This window comes from Oncorhynchus clarkii, chromosome 32 (assembly GCF_045791955.1).
Source record: "Oncorhynchus clarkii lewisi isolate Uvic-CL-2024 chromosome 32, UVic_Ocla_1.0, whole genome shotgun sequence".
Lineage (NCBI taxonomy): Eukaryota > Metazoa > Chordata > Actinopteri > Salmoniformes > Salmonidae > Oncorhynchus > Oncorhynchus clarkii.
Window position 1 is genome coordinate 10,655,398 of NC_092178.1, and position 13,011 is coordinate 10,668,408.

The following is a 13,011-nucleotide window of genomic DNA, read 5'->3' on the forward strand; positions in this document are numbered from 1 at the left end:
ATGCTAGCTCCATCCTGGTGTCGCAGTGGACTAATACTATAGATCATCTATGGATGGAGTAACAACACAAAATACATGTGTTTACATGATTAATGCCTAAGAAAAAATCATTTCCATGTGTCCTATCTGTGTTTGGAGTTCAAAAAACAACCAAAAATCAGTGGTGGAAAAAGTACCCAATTGTCATACTTTAGTAAAAGTATAGATACCTTAATAGAATGTTAGTCAAGTAAAAGGGAAAGTCAGACAGTAAAATACTACTGGAATACACGTTTTAAAGTATTTGGTTTTAAATATACTTAAGTATCAAATGTAAATGTAATTGCTAAAATATACTTAAGTATCAAAAGTAAAAGTGTAAATCATTTAAAATTCCTTATAATAAGCAAAGCAGACGGGACAATTTTCGTGGTTTTATGTATGGGTAGCCAGGGGCAAAACTCCAACACTCAGAAATGATTTACAAATTATGTATTTGTGTTTAGTGAGTCAGTAATGTTCCTGTCCTGCTAAGCATTCAAAATGTAACGAGTACTTTTGGTTGTCAGGGAAAATGTAAAGAGTACGTTTGGTTGTCAGGGAAAATGTAAAGAGTACGTTTGGTTGTCAGGGAAAATGTAAAGAGTACTTTGGTCGTCAGGGAAAATGTAACGAGTACTTTTGGTTGTCAGGGAAAATGTAACGAGTACTTTTGGTTGTCAGGGAAAATGTAACGAGTACGTTTGGTTGTCAGGGAAAATGTATCGAGTACTTTTGGTTGTCAGGGAAAATGTAACGAGTACTTTTGGTTGTCAGGGAAAATGTAACGAGTACGTTTGGTTGTCAGGGAAAATGTAACGAGTACGTTTGGTTGTCAGGGAAAATGTAACGAGTATGTTTGGTTGTCAGGGAAAATGTAACGAGTACGTTTGGTTGTCAGGGAAAATGTAACGAGTACGTTTGGTTGTCAGGGAAAATGTAACGAGTACGTTTGGTTGTCAGGGAAAATGTAAAGAGTACGTTTGGTTGTCAGGGAAAATGTAACGAGTACGTTTGGTTGTCAGGGAAAATGTAACGAGTACGTTTGGTTGTCAGGGAAAATGTAACGAGTAAAAAGTACAATATAAGTAAAAGTAAAAGTTGTCAAAAATAGAAATAGTGGCCTCCCGGGTGGCGCAGTGGTTATGGGCGCTGTACTGCAGCGCCAACTGTGCCATCAGAGTCCCTGGGTTCGTGCCCAGGCTCTGTCGTAACCGGCCGCGACCGGGAGGTCCGTGGGGCGACGCACAATTGGCCTAGCGTCGCCCGGGTTAGGGAGGGCTTGGTTGGTAGGGGTGTCCTTGTCTCATCGCGCACCAGCGACTCCTGTGGCGGGCGCAGTGTACGCTAGCCAAGGTGGCCAGGTGCACGGTGTTTCCTCCGGCACATTGGTGCGGCTGGCTTCCGGGTTGGATGTGCGCTGTGTTAAAGAAACAGCGGCTTGGTTGGTTGTGTATCGGAGGACGCATGACTTTCAACCTTCGTCTCTCCCGAGCCCGTACGGGAGTTGTAGCGATGAGACAAGATAGTAGCTACTACAACAATTGGATACTACGAAATTGGGGAGAAAAAGGGGTAAAAAAAAAAAAAAAAAAAAAAAAAAAAAAAAAAAAATAGAAATAGTAAAGTACAGATACCCCCAAAAACTACTTAAGTAGTACTTTGAAAGTATTTTTTACTTAAGTACATTACACTACTGCCTAAAATAAGCTATCATTGTTATTAAAAGTCTTTTTGAAACATTCAGGGAAAGTTTTAAGGAAGTTAGTAAAAAAACTTCAAATCACCTATAATTTCCATTCTCAGTTTTAATAAACCCTCCAGGGAAAACTTCTAAGGAACCAGAGTAAAACATTCCCAGAGTAGGCAAAAATGTTCACTTCCGTTCTCAGAACCTTTAAAAAGCGTTCAGATTTAACGGTCAGGAAATGTCTGGCTTCGATCCCAGTACTAATGAGAAACCAAAAAACACGTTCCCATATTCCGTACTTCGATGTAGTTCTCGGTGAAAAAGAAATTCAAATGACTATTTAAAATGACATGACATGAACGCGGTCACCTAAACTGATCAAACAACAACCTTGCATAGGGCTCTACAAAACATGTTAGATGTTTTTGCTTAATTCCGTTTAGTTTTTCCCCCAAATTCGTTTAGTTTAGTTTTTCCAGGTTTTGGAATTTCCCTTGTTTCAAAACCAACCTTTTTTTAAATAGAAAAACAACTAAATTGTTCTAAATCCACAACAATGCTTAATCCACCTCAGGAGACCATTTTGAGGTCTGGGAAAATGATTACCTAGCAAGAGGCTGTTGTTTAGCTGTTTTTTTTGTAGTGCACATATGATGCAAATAATCATGATATAATTCGGCCAGGTTAGCATAGGCTATTGTAGGTAACATTTATTTGAGAAGGTTTTTGGGATGGTTTTCATTAGCATCATCGCTAATCGCTACACAAGGTGGTAGACGTGCGCACGCAGAGAAGGGAAATGTCATGCCGTTTTCCTCTTCAGACAGGAAATACAAATCACTGATGCATTCTGATCATGACTTATGATACGCTTGTGCAAATGAATACATTTTAAATACATTTAGTTTATTCCTTACTAAGTTCAATAAATGTTTTAATATTGTCGAATTCCGTTTTAATGTCTGGATTTCGTGAGTCCGTTCCGCATTCTCCACGTCACAGATTTTCTAGGTCCCTAAACTTACATAACAGTGCATTCAGAAAGACTCCTTCACATGTTCCACATTTTGTTACGTTACAGCCTTATTCTTAGATGGATAAAATTGTTTTTTCCCCTCATCAACCTACACACAATGTCCCTTAATGACAAAGCAAAAACTGGTTTTTAGAAATGTAAATATAAAATGTAAATATCACATTTACATAAGTATTCAGACCCTTTACTCAGTACTTTGTTGAAGCACCTTTGGTAGTGATTACAGCCTCGAGTCTTCTTGGGTATGACGCTACAAGCTTGGCACAACTGTTTTTGGGTATTTTCTCCCATTCTTCTCTGCAGATCCCCTCAAGCTCTGTCAGGTTGGATGGGGAGCATCGCTGCACAGCTATTTTCAGGTCTCTCTAGAGATGTTCGATCGAGTTCAAGGCTGGGCCACTCAAGGACATTCAGGGACTTGTCCCAAAGCCACTCATGCGTTGTACTGGCTGTGTGCTTAGGGTCGTTGTCCTGTCAGAAGGTGATCCTTCGCCCCAGTCTGAGATCCTGAGCTCTCTGGAGTAGGTTTTCATTAAGGATCTCTCTGTACTTTGCGCTGTTCCCTTGATCCTGACTAGTCTCCCGGTTCCTGCCGCGAAAAACATCCCCAAAGCATGATGCTGCCACCACCATGCTTCACCGTAGGGATGGTGCCAGGTTTCCTTCAGACATGACGCTTGGCATTCAGGCCAAAGTGTTCAATATTGGTTTCATCAGACCAAGATAATCTTGTTTCTCATGGTCTAAGTGTCCTTTAGGCACCTTTTGGCAAACTCCAATCGAGCTGTCATGTGCCTTTTACTGAGGAGTGTCTTCCGTCTGGTCACTCTACCATAGAGGCCTGATTGGTGGAGTGCTGCAGAGATGGTTGTCCTTCTTGGAGGTTCTCCCATCTCCACAGAGGAACTCTGGAGCTCTGTTAGAGTGACCATTGGGTCCTGGGGCACCTCCCTGACCAAGGCCCTTCTCCCCCGATTGCTCAGTTTGGCCGGGCGGCCAGCTCTCGGAAGAGTCTTGGTGGTTCCAAACTTCTTCCATTTAAGAATGGTAGAGGTCACTGTGTTCTTGGGGACCTTCAATGCTGCAGAAATGTTTGGGTACCCTTCCCCAGATCTCTGCGTCAACACAATCCTGTCTCAGAGTTCTACGGACCCTTCCTTCGAACCTCATGGCTTGGTTTTTGCTCTGACATGCACTGTCAACTGTGGGACCTTATATAGACAGGTGTGTGACTTTCCAAATCATGTCCAATCAATTGAATTTACCACAGGTGGACTCCAATCAAGTTGTAGAAACATCTCAAGAATGATCAATGGAAAGAGGATGCACCCGAGATCAATTTCGAGTCTCATAGCAAAGGGTCTGTATACTTATGTAAATGAGGTATTTTGATGATGTTTTTATTTAACCCATTTTAGAATAAAGCTGAAACGTAACAAAATGTGGAAAAAGGAAAGGGGTCTGACTACGTTCCTAATGCTCTGTTTGTGTCTATTTGATGAAACATGGGAAACAAGCAAAACGTGTGTCTCAAAACTGGGGCACACACACACACACAGACACACACACACACACACACACACACTAGTCACACTCAGTGTGATGGCCCTCACCCTGAGGAAGGCTTTGTGTGTTTGAAAAGAGGACAAGTTCTACGTAGGTAAGAGGTTACATGCTGGGAGAAGGTGTACTGTCCCTACGCTCCTGAGGCAGAACAGACAGGGCCACGGTCGCCCCGGTTTCGAGGAAACCACTGCGACGGACAACAATGGCAGATGTTGGACAACCACTCCTCCACACATACACATCCACACACACACGCACACTGTCTCCAATCATAATGTACACAGTTTCTGTGTACGGTAGAATAGATGATTGCAGCATGTTATTCTGCTGTTATAATGGACAGAAAAGTGGGTTTATTTAATGTTTCCATAGTGAAGGGAATTATTGAACTGGTCCGTCATTACACAACAGGGTGCTGTGTATTTTATTTATTTTATTTAATGTTAGTATTTTATAAGTCCTAATCACCACCCATACTGCACACGGTTGACAACTCCTTCACATGGTCCCAATCCTGCACTCCTTCTAGACACAAACATCTTTCCCATAAGGCCCATAGGGCTCTAAAGTAGTGCACTACATAGGGTGCCATTTGGCACACATACTGTGGCTTCCCTCGAGGCCCGGCGGCCATTTTAAAGGGCAGTTATCATTTATTTGTGACAAATCAAACATTTAGACAGGCCTAAGCTAATAAACAGGGAGTGTGAGTTATGCATGCGCGCATACATACACACACACACACACACACACACACACACACACACACACACACACTGCCCCCTGGGCCCCCTACCCTTACAGGCAGCTCCATAAACAGACTGACATCTGATAGCATGGGAACCAGAGGACCTGGCACAGGGAGAGGGAGAGAGCAGCCTGCACACAGATACACACATGAACACACACTGGAGTACACACAAACAAACACACACACACGCACTCACTCACTCACTCACTCACTCACTCACTCACTCACTCACTCAAGTAGGGTTGTGACGGTCATGGATTTTTTGATGACAGTTATTGGTTGATTTTTAAGACACACTGCACGTGCTGCTGCATGTCGGGAAGGGAGGGGTGTTGCCTTGGCAACCGAAGACTCATTCGCTTCAACACATTGCTTGTTTTAGCATGGGACCTGGTAGGCACCGATGTCAATTTAACGTCTATTCCATGTTGGTTCAACGTACTTTCACTGAAAGGACGTGGAAAAGAAGGTTGATTTAACCAGTGTGTGCCCAGTGGGAAGCAATGACATTTCATTACGTTGTAGTGTCCATGTTACTGTAGAGTTCATGTTACAGCAGAAACGGACTCAACCGCACGAATGCCCAGCCACCCTGTCTTCAGTCAGCTGTATGATTTTCAACGGTTATGACTGTTATTTTATTTTCATGACAGTCTTCATGCATAGCCGTTGGTTACACGGTTATACGGCAATTGTGCCAGTCCTACTGACACACACACACACACACACACACACACACACACACACACACACACACACACACACACACACACACACACACACACACACACACACGAGCGATCACTAACCAATACAAACACCTTTAAAAACAGGGCTAGCACAACCCATGGGGTAGAGAGTCTAGGAAGGTCCTCAGAGAGGGAAATCACACATTTAGACAACTGAACAGCAGGAACAATGAATTCATATAACAGAACTCGCCTGCAGTTGCAATTTACGGCTAATTTAACGGTTTAGTGCTATGATGATGACCGGTAGAATACTGGCAGATTAGATGTGGATAGAAATTAACTCTATGAACTCGCTGCAGCTGCAGCGTCACTGTTTCCGTTGGTTACGGAGGTCCCTTTGAGCCAGGTGACGTGGTAAAGGTAGGTGTCATCGAAGTCCCCTCACCATAGTAACCATTTCAGTTAGCCAGTTAGCTTCCAAATCAAATCAAGGTGACGTAAGTATTGTCGAGTCCCCTCACCATAGTAACCATTTCAGTTAGCCAGTTAGCTTCCAAATCAAATCAAATTGTATTTGTGAAATGCACCAAATACAACTGGTGTAGACTATACCATGAAATGATGGCTTACGAGCCCTTCCCAACGATGCAGTAAAAAATATATACAAATAAAAAAATAGCACCAAGACGAATAAAATTAAATGCACCAAGCTCAATCAAGTGACTCTTAAACATTTTGAAAGAAAACGAATACTATTTAAACCTATGTCTGGTAGCAGTAATGCAGTATGGTAACCTTGTTCAGGCATTCACAAAATCATTGCAGAAGGAGGGAGGGTGGGATGGAGGGAGGGCGGGATGGAGGGAGGGAGGAGAAGGAAGGAGTGACGAGGAAACTGGTTGGCTGGCTCTGTGGCCCAGATCAGGTACAACTACAGAGAGATCTATTACCTGATAAAAGCCACACAGACAACCTCCCCCTACTCTGGCAATTGATTAGGGAATTGATTCATTGCCTCTGTGTGTGTGTGAGTGAGGATGATTGTGTGTGTGTTGGGCGGCAGTGTGTAGGTGGAGAGGGATCAGACGAGAGTGTGTATGTATGAGCGTGTGTGTTTGTGTGTCTGTACGACACAGAGAAACACACTGTTGCTAAGGACCCCAGGGCGAGATGTCGCACTTGAAGTCTCTCTTTGGAGGCAGCCATTACAGCACTCTTTATCTGGCGCTGTGTGTGTGTGTGAGTGAGAGAGGACACCAGTGCTATTATTGGCTGGATGGGGGAAGTCTTGGCTCCTGGGCACATGGGAAAAGTGCTCTTGGCAGACAGAGCCGTGGCATTCCATTATGTCGTCCTCTATAAGCTCATGCACACACACACACACACACACACACACACACACACACACACACACACACACACACACACACACACACACACACACACACACACACACACACACACACACACACACACACTACCCTGCAAGTGTTGAGTTGCAGAGTTGCTGAGGGAGGAACAGACCCGGCAGAGAGATTTGTTTTTAAAGGGGACACCAGGGGCCTATGCTATTAGACAACAGGGGCCTATGCTAGTGGACACCAGGGGTCTATGCTAGTGGTCACCAGGGGTCTATGCTAGTGGACACCAGGGGTCTATGCTAGTGGACACCAGGGGTCTATGCTAGTGGTCACCAGGGGTCTATGCTAGTGGTCACCAGGGGTCTATGCTAGTGGACACCAGGGGCCTATGCTAGTGGTCACCAGGGGTCTATGCTAGTGGTCACCAGGGGCCTATGCTAGTGGTCACCAGGGGTCTATGCTAGTGGACACCAGGAGTCTATGCTAGTGGACACCAGGGGTCTATGCTATTAGACACCTGGAGTCTATGTTAGTGGACACCAGGAGTCTATGCTAGTGGACACCAGAAGTCTATGCTAGTGGACACCAGAAGTCTATGCTAGTGGACACCAGGGGTCTATGCTAGTGGACACCAGGAGTCTATGCTAGTGGACACCAGGGGTCTATGCTATTAGACACCTGGAGTCTATGTTAGCACCAGGTAACTAGTCCCTGTTCTCACAGAGCAGGACCATAGGACTGGACATTTAGCCCTGAGCCCACTGTTTCTGGTTGTGTTTTTGCCTAAGGCTGCATTGCCATAGTTCCAAGGAAGCCTTTAGTTGGTCCGTTTAACTTCTCAGACCCTTTAAAAAATGATATAAAAATACTTGAGGTATAAGATCACTCTGGTAATAGATCATCATTTGTGGAACAGCTGATTGAGCATAGATTTAAATCATTTGTTAACTGTATTTTATTGGCATGCATCTGATGCTCAGTCTGTGTTTCCACTAGATAGCACAGCCACAAAGTCCAAAATTGGATATATCGTAAAAATTCATGAAGACAAACATGAATTCAAGGTTAGGGTTAGGCATAATGTGAACTGTGTGGTTAAGGTTAGGCATAGGTTTAAGGTTAATGATTTTGTGGCTATGGTAACTAGTGACGACCCAGCGGAGGGAGAGCTCTGACCATCCCTCAGCTAACGCCTTGATCAGACTGACAGAGTCATCGCATCAATGCTGCGTAATAACTTATATCATTCCAAAAATGTTACTGGATATGTGAGCAACAACAATTCAACTTTCACCTTTTGCTACTATTTCTGTCACGTCTACGAGTACAATTTGATGCGTACGTTGGATTTATCTAACATCACATCACCCAGAATGCACTGCAACTGCCCCTGCAACGCAGTGCTGCAAGGCAAACTCAGCGTTCCATTGGAAATGAATGTACATCCTGGTGAACCAAAACGCAATGCCGCTTTTGGTCTGATCGAGGCGTTAGACTGACCAGAAAGTGGACACCGTCTTCCAGCTGATGGCGAATTAACGCCTCATGCACAAATTCATGTTGTTACTCCTATGACCAGAGAAAGTTATGAAAAATATTATTAAAAAAGACACAACCCTGTAATAATAACAACGCAAGCTTATCCATACACTTTGCTACTCGTTGAAAGACGATGTAGTGCTGGTAGAAGCACATTTCATGGCCTATAAAAGTGTTGAATAAAAAGTGTTGACAGTGATGACTAAAAACTTCAACATGAACTAACACATAAAAACTGCAGCTCTTTGCTGAATTCGTTGACAGTCTCTCTCTTTAGTCGTGGTTTTAGATGTTTTGAAATCACAGTAGTATCAACTTACTTTGCTGGGTGCTCGAGGAAGCTTCAGAGAGCAGACACGGTGATCTGAACAATCTGATTGGCTAGCGGTAGGCCCATAGGTAGGCGGAGTTTGTGATTTCAGACACATGCAAGGTTAAACATGGGAACACTTCGCCTATCTGGCGTGCAGGGCAGCTGAAACAAGTGCACCAACTGCCAACAGCCGAGACAGAAAAATGAGGAATGCAAGGCTTTATCGTTGTTTTTTACAGGAATGTTTCGCGATCCACTGTTTGGGGAACACTTATATAAGGTAATGAACGAGCAGATCTAAAAAATAAATTTAAAAAAAGACATATTTCAGGATTACAATTTCATCAGAGTGCTTCAGGCATCTGGGCAGGGAGAATGACTTTCAGATGAATTACCAACCCTGTGAATCAAGCCATGATGGACTACGTAGGTCTAGTTTAAGCCGGATAATATTGAGAGCTGATTTAAAAGACACTCAGGAACCATTAGGTTCTCACCGACACTGACTGAAATCCGGTTCAACTAAGCTAGCATAGAGAGAGTTGTATCCCATTGATAAAAAAAGACACTCAGCTAGCTTCAGAGTCAGTGGGCTGCTATCTGTTACCATTAGGTTCTCACTGACAGACTAACACACATTAGCTTTACATTAATCATACATGGAACGTAGCCATACATTAAAGCTGAGAACCGCGATAGTAGCGCCACTGGAGCATTTGCTGTTGTTTTTGATTTGAGAAAATTAGCATCCTGCATCGGTAGGACATAATCTGCTGTTTTTTGCAGGGTGTTCTATCACGGGTGCAGGGTGTTCTATCACGGGTGCAGGGTGTTCTATCACGGGTGCAGGGTGTTCTATCACGGGTACAGGGTGTTCTATCACGGGTGCAGGGTGTTCTATCACGGGTACAGGGTGTTCTATCACGGGTGCAGGGTGTTCTATCACGGGTGCAGGGTGTTCTATCACGGGTGCAGGGTGTTCTATCACGGGTGCAGGGTGTTCTATCACGGGTGCAGGGTGTTCTATCACGGGTGCAAGGTGTTCTATCACGGGTGCAGGGTGTTCTATCACGGGTGCAGGGTGTTCTATCACGGGTGCAGGGTGTTCTATCACGGGTGCAGGGTGTTCTATCACGGGTGCAGGGTGTTCTATCACGGGTGCAGGGTGTTCTATCACGGGTGCAGGGTGTTCTATCTCGGGTGCAGGGTGTTCTATCACGGGTGCAGGGTGTTCTATCACGGGTGCAGGGTGTTCTATCTCGGGTGCAGGGTGTTCTATCACGGGTGCAGGGTGTTCTATCACGGGTGCAGGGTGTTCTATCACGGGTGCAAGGTGTTCTATCACGGGTGCAAGGTGTTCTATCACGGGTGCAAGGTGTTCTATCACGGGTGCAAGGTGTTCTATCACGGGTGCAGGGTGTTCTATCACGGGTGCAAGGTGTTCTATCACGGGTGCAAGGTGTTCTATCACGGGTGCAAGGTGTTCTATCACGGGTGCAGGGTGTTCTATCACGGGTACAGGGTGTTCTATCACGGGTGCAGGGTGTTCTATCTTAGGTGCAGGGTGTTCTATCACGGGTGCAGGGTGTTCTAAGATGTGTGCAGGGTGTTCTAAGATGTGTGCAGGGTGTTCTAAGATGTGTGCAGGGTGTTCTAAGATGTGTGCAGGGTGTTCTAAGATGTGTGCAGGGTGTTCTAAGATGTGTGCAGGGTGATCTAAGATGTGTGCAGGGTGTTCTAAGATGTGTGCAGGGTGTTCTAAGATGTGTGCAGGGTGTTCTAAGATGTGTGCAGGGTGTTCTAAGATGTGTGCAGGGTGTTCTAAGATGTGTGCAGGGTGTTCTAAGATGTGTGCAGGGTGTTCTAAGATGTGTGCAGGGTGATCTAAGGCACATGCAGAGTGTTCTAAGATGTGTGCAGGTTGATCTAAGATGTGTGCAGGGTGTTCTAAGATGTGTGCAGGGTGTTCTATACTTTTGGTCATGTAGTGTGTTTTAGAGGTACGGAGCAACAACACTCCCACGACTCAGATGTCAATTTCACGACACACAGATGCAGGTAGAATGTTCATTGTATGATAGGGGAGGGGATGAGGAAGGATTTAGGGGGTCCTACCGCATTCAACAGAATTCCTCCAGTCCCTCCTGTGTGTCAGCACGGGATGCAGCCCATGAAGGGGTCCTCCAATCAGAACACAGCACTGCTTCCTCTCAGGGCCCCAGCACTACCTGAGGAGAGAGAGACAGGTAAACATTAGCTGAGGAGAGAGAGAGACAGGTAAACATTAGCTGAGGAGAGAGAGACAGGTAAACACTAGCTGAGGAGAGAGAGACAGGTAAACATTAGCTGAGGAGAGAGAGAGACAGGTAAACATTAGCTGAGGAGAGAGACAGGTAAACACTACCTGGGGAGAGAGAGACAGGTAAACACTAGCTGAGGAGAGAGAGACAGGTAAACACTACCTGAGGAGAGAGAGACAGGTAAACACTACCTGAGGAGAGAGAGACAGGTAAACACTAGCTGAGGAGAGAGAGAGACAGGTAAACACTACCTGAGGAGAGAGAGACAGGTAAACATTAGCTGATGAGAGAGAGACAGGTAAACACTAGCTGAGGAGAGAGAGACAGGTAAACATTAGCTGATGAGAGAGAGACAGGTAAACACTAGCTGAGGAGAGAGAGACAGATAAACATTAGCTGAGGAGAGAGAGAGACAGGTCAGTCAGGTCAGACAGGTCAAACAGGTAGACAGGTCAGACAGGTCAGATAGGTAGACAGGTCAGACAGGCCAGATAGGTTGACAGGTCAGATAGGTAGACAGGTCAGACAGGTACACAGGTCAGACAGGTCAGATAGGTAGACAGGTAGACCGGTCAGACAGGTCACACAGGTCACACAGGTCAGATAGGTAGACCGGTCAGACAGGTCAGATAGGTAGACAGGTCAGATAGGTAGACCGGTCAGACAGGTCAGATAGGTAGACAGGTCAGATAGGTAGACAGGTCCGACAGGTCAGATAGGTAGACCGGTCAGACAGGTCAGATAGGTAGACAGGTCAGATAGGTAGACAGGTCAGACTAAGGTCACAAGCTGTGATAAGAGTGTGATGTTAACATGGTTTCATCAAACTCAGTCCAAATAAAAACTAACACACACACACACACACACACACACACACAACTGTAATGTAGAGAACAGAACACACAATGTGGGACTAATTAGGGACATTGTATTGACGTGAGGGACAGACATGCAGGCAGACAGATAGCTAGTCTCCTGCCTGTTGTGTTGATGTGAGGGACAGACAGACAGACAGACAGACAGACAGACAGACAGACAGACATACATACATACAGACAGACAGACAGACAGACAGACAGACAGACAGACAGACACAGCTAGTCTCCTGCTTGATGTGTTGTTGTCTGAGCTCTGTCTGTATACTGGGGCTAAAGCATTATAGTACATCCTCCCTAGACATCCTGCTTCCCTGACAATGACTCAGGAACAGACAGAGAGGGAGAGGTGGGGAGAGGTAGAGGTGGGGAGGGAGGGAGGGAGGGAGATTGAATTGAGAGAGAGAGAAAAATAGAGAGAGAAAGAAAGAAAGAAAGAGAAAGAAAGAGAAAGAGAGAGAGAGAGAGAGAAATAAAGAAAGAACGAGTCAGTTAGCCAGACAGTCAGTCTTATGGTACCAAGGTGGATCAATAATACCAGAACATGGCAGTGTGTTTGTAAATGATAGAGCGAGTAATCCATAATGTCTCAAATGATTTAGCCTCAGGTAGTGGAAGTGATTCTGAGGGTGGCTGTGTATGAATGAAGACTCAACATCTGCACAGCGATAGACCTTGACTGAGTATTGAATGATTACACTGACTGAGTATTGAATGATTACACTGACTGAGTATTGAATGATTACACTGACTGAGTATTGAATGATTACACTGACTGAGTATTGAATCATTACACTGACTGAGTATTGAATCATTACACTGACTGAGTATTGAATCATTACGCTGACTGAGTATTGAATGATTACACTG

At 44.8% G+C, this 13,011-nt stretch overlaps 1 protein-coding gene across 2 annotated transcripts in view; it reads right to left on the bottom strand.

Annotated features, from left to right (window-relative positions):
- The window catches only part of LOC139392017 (ataxin-1-like), a 183,243-nt gene that overhangs the window by 34,083 nt on the left and 136,149 nt on the right, over positions 1–13,011 (bottom strand). The window contains exon 3 of one of the 2 annotated variants that reach the window (XM_071139658.1): positions 11,082–11,312. The gene's annotated coding sequence lies outside the window, so the exon portion shown is untranslated. The remainder of the gene's footprint in view (positions 1–11,081; positions 11,313–13,011) is intronic. The other variant, XM_071139659.1, reaches the window with a different exon arrangement.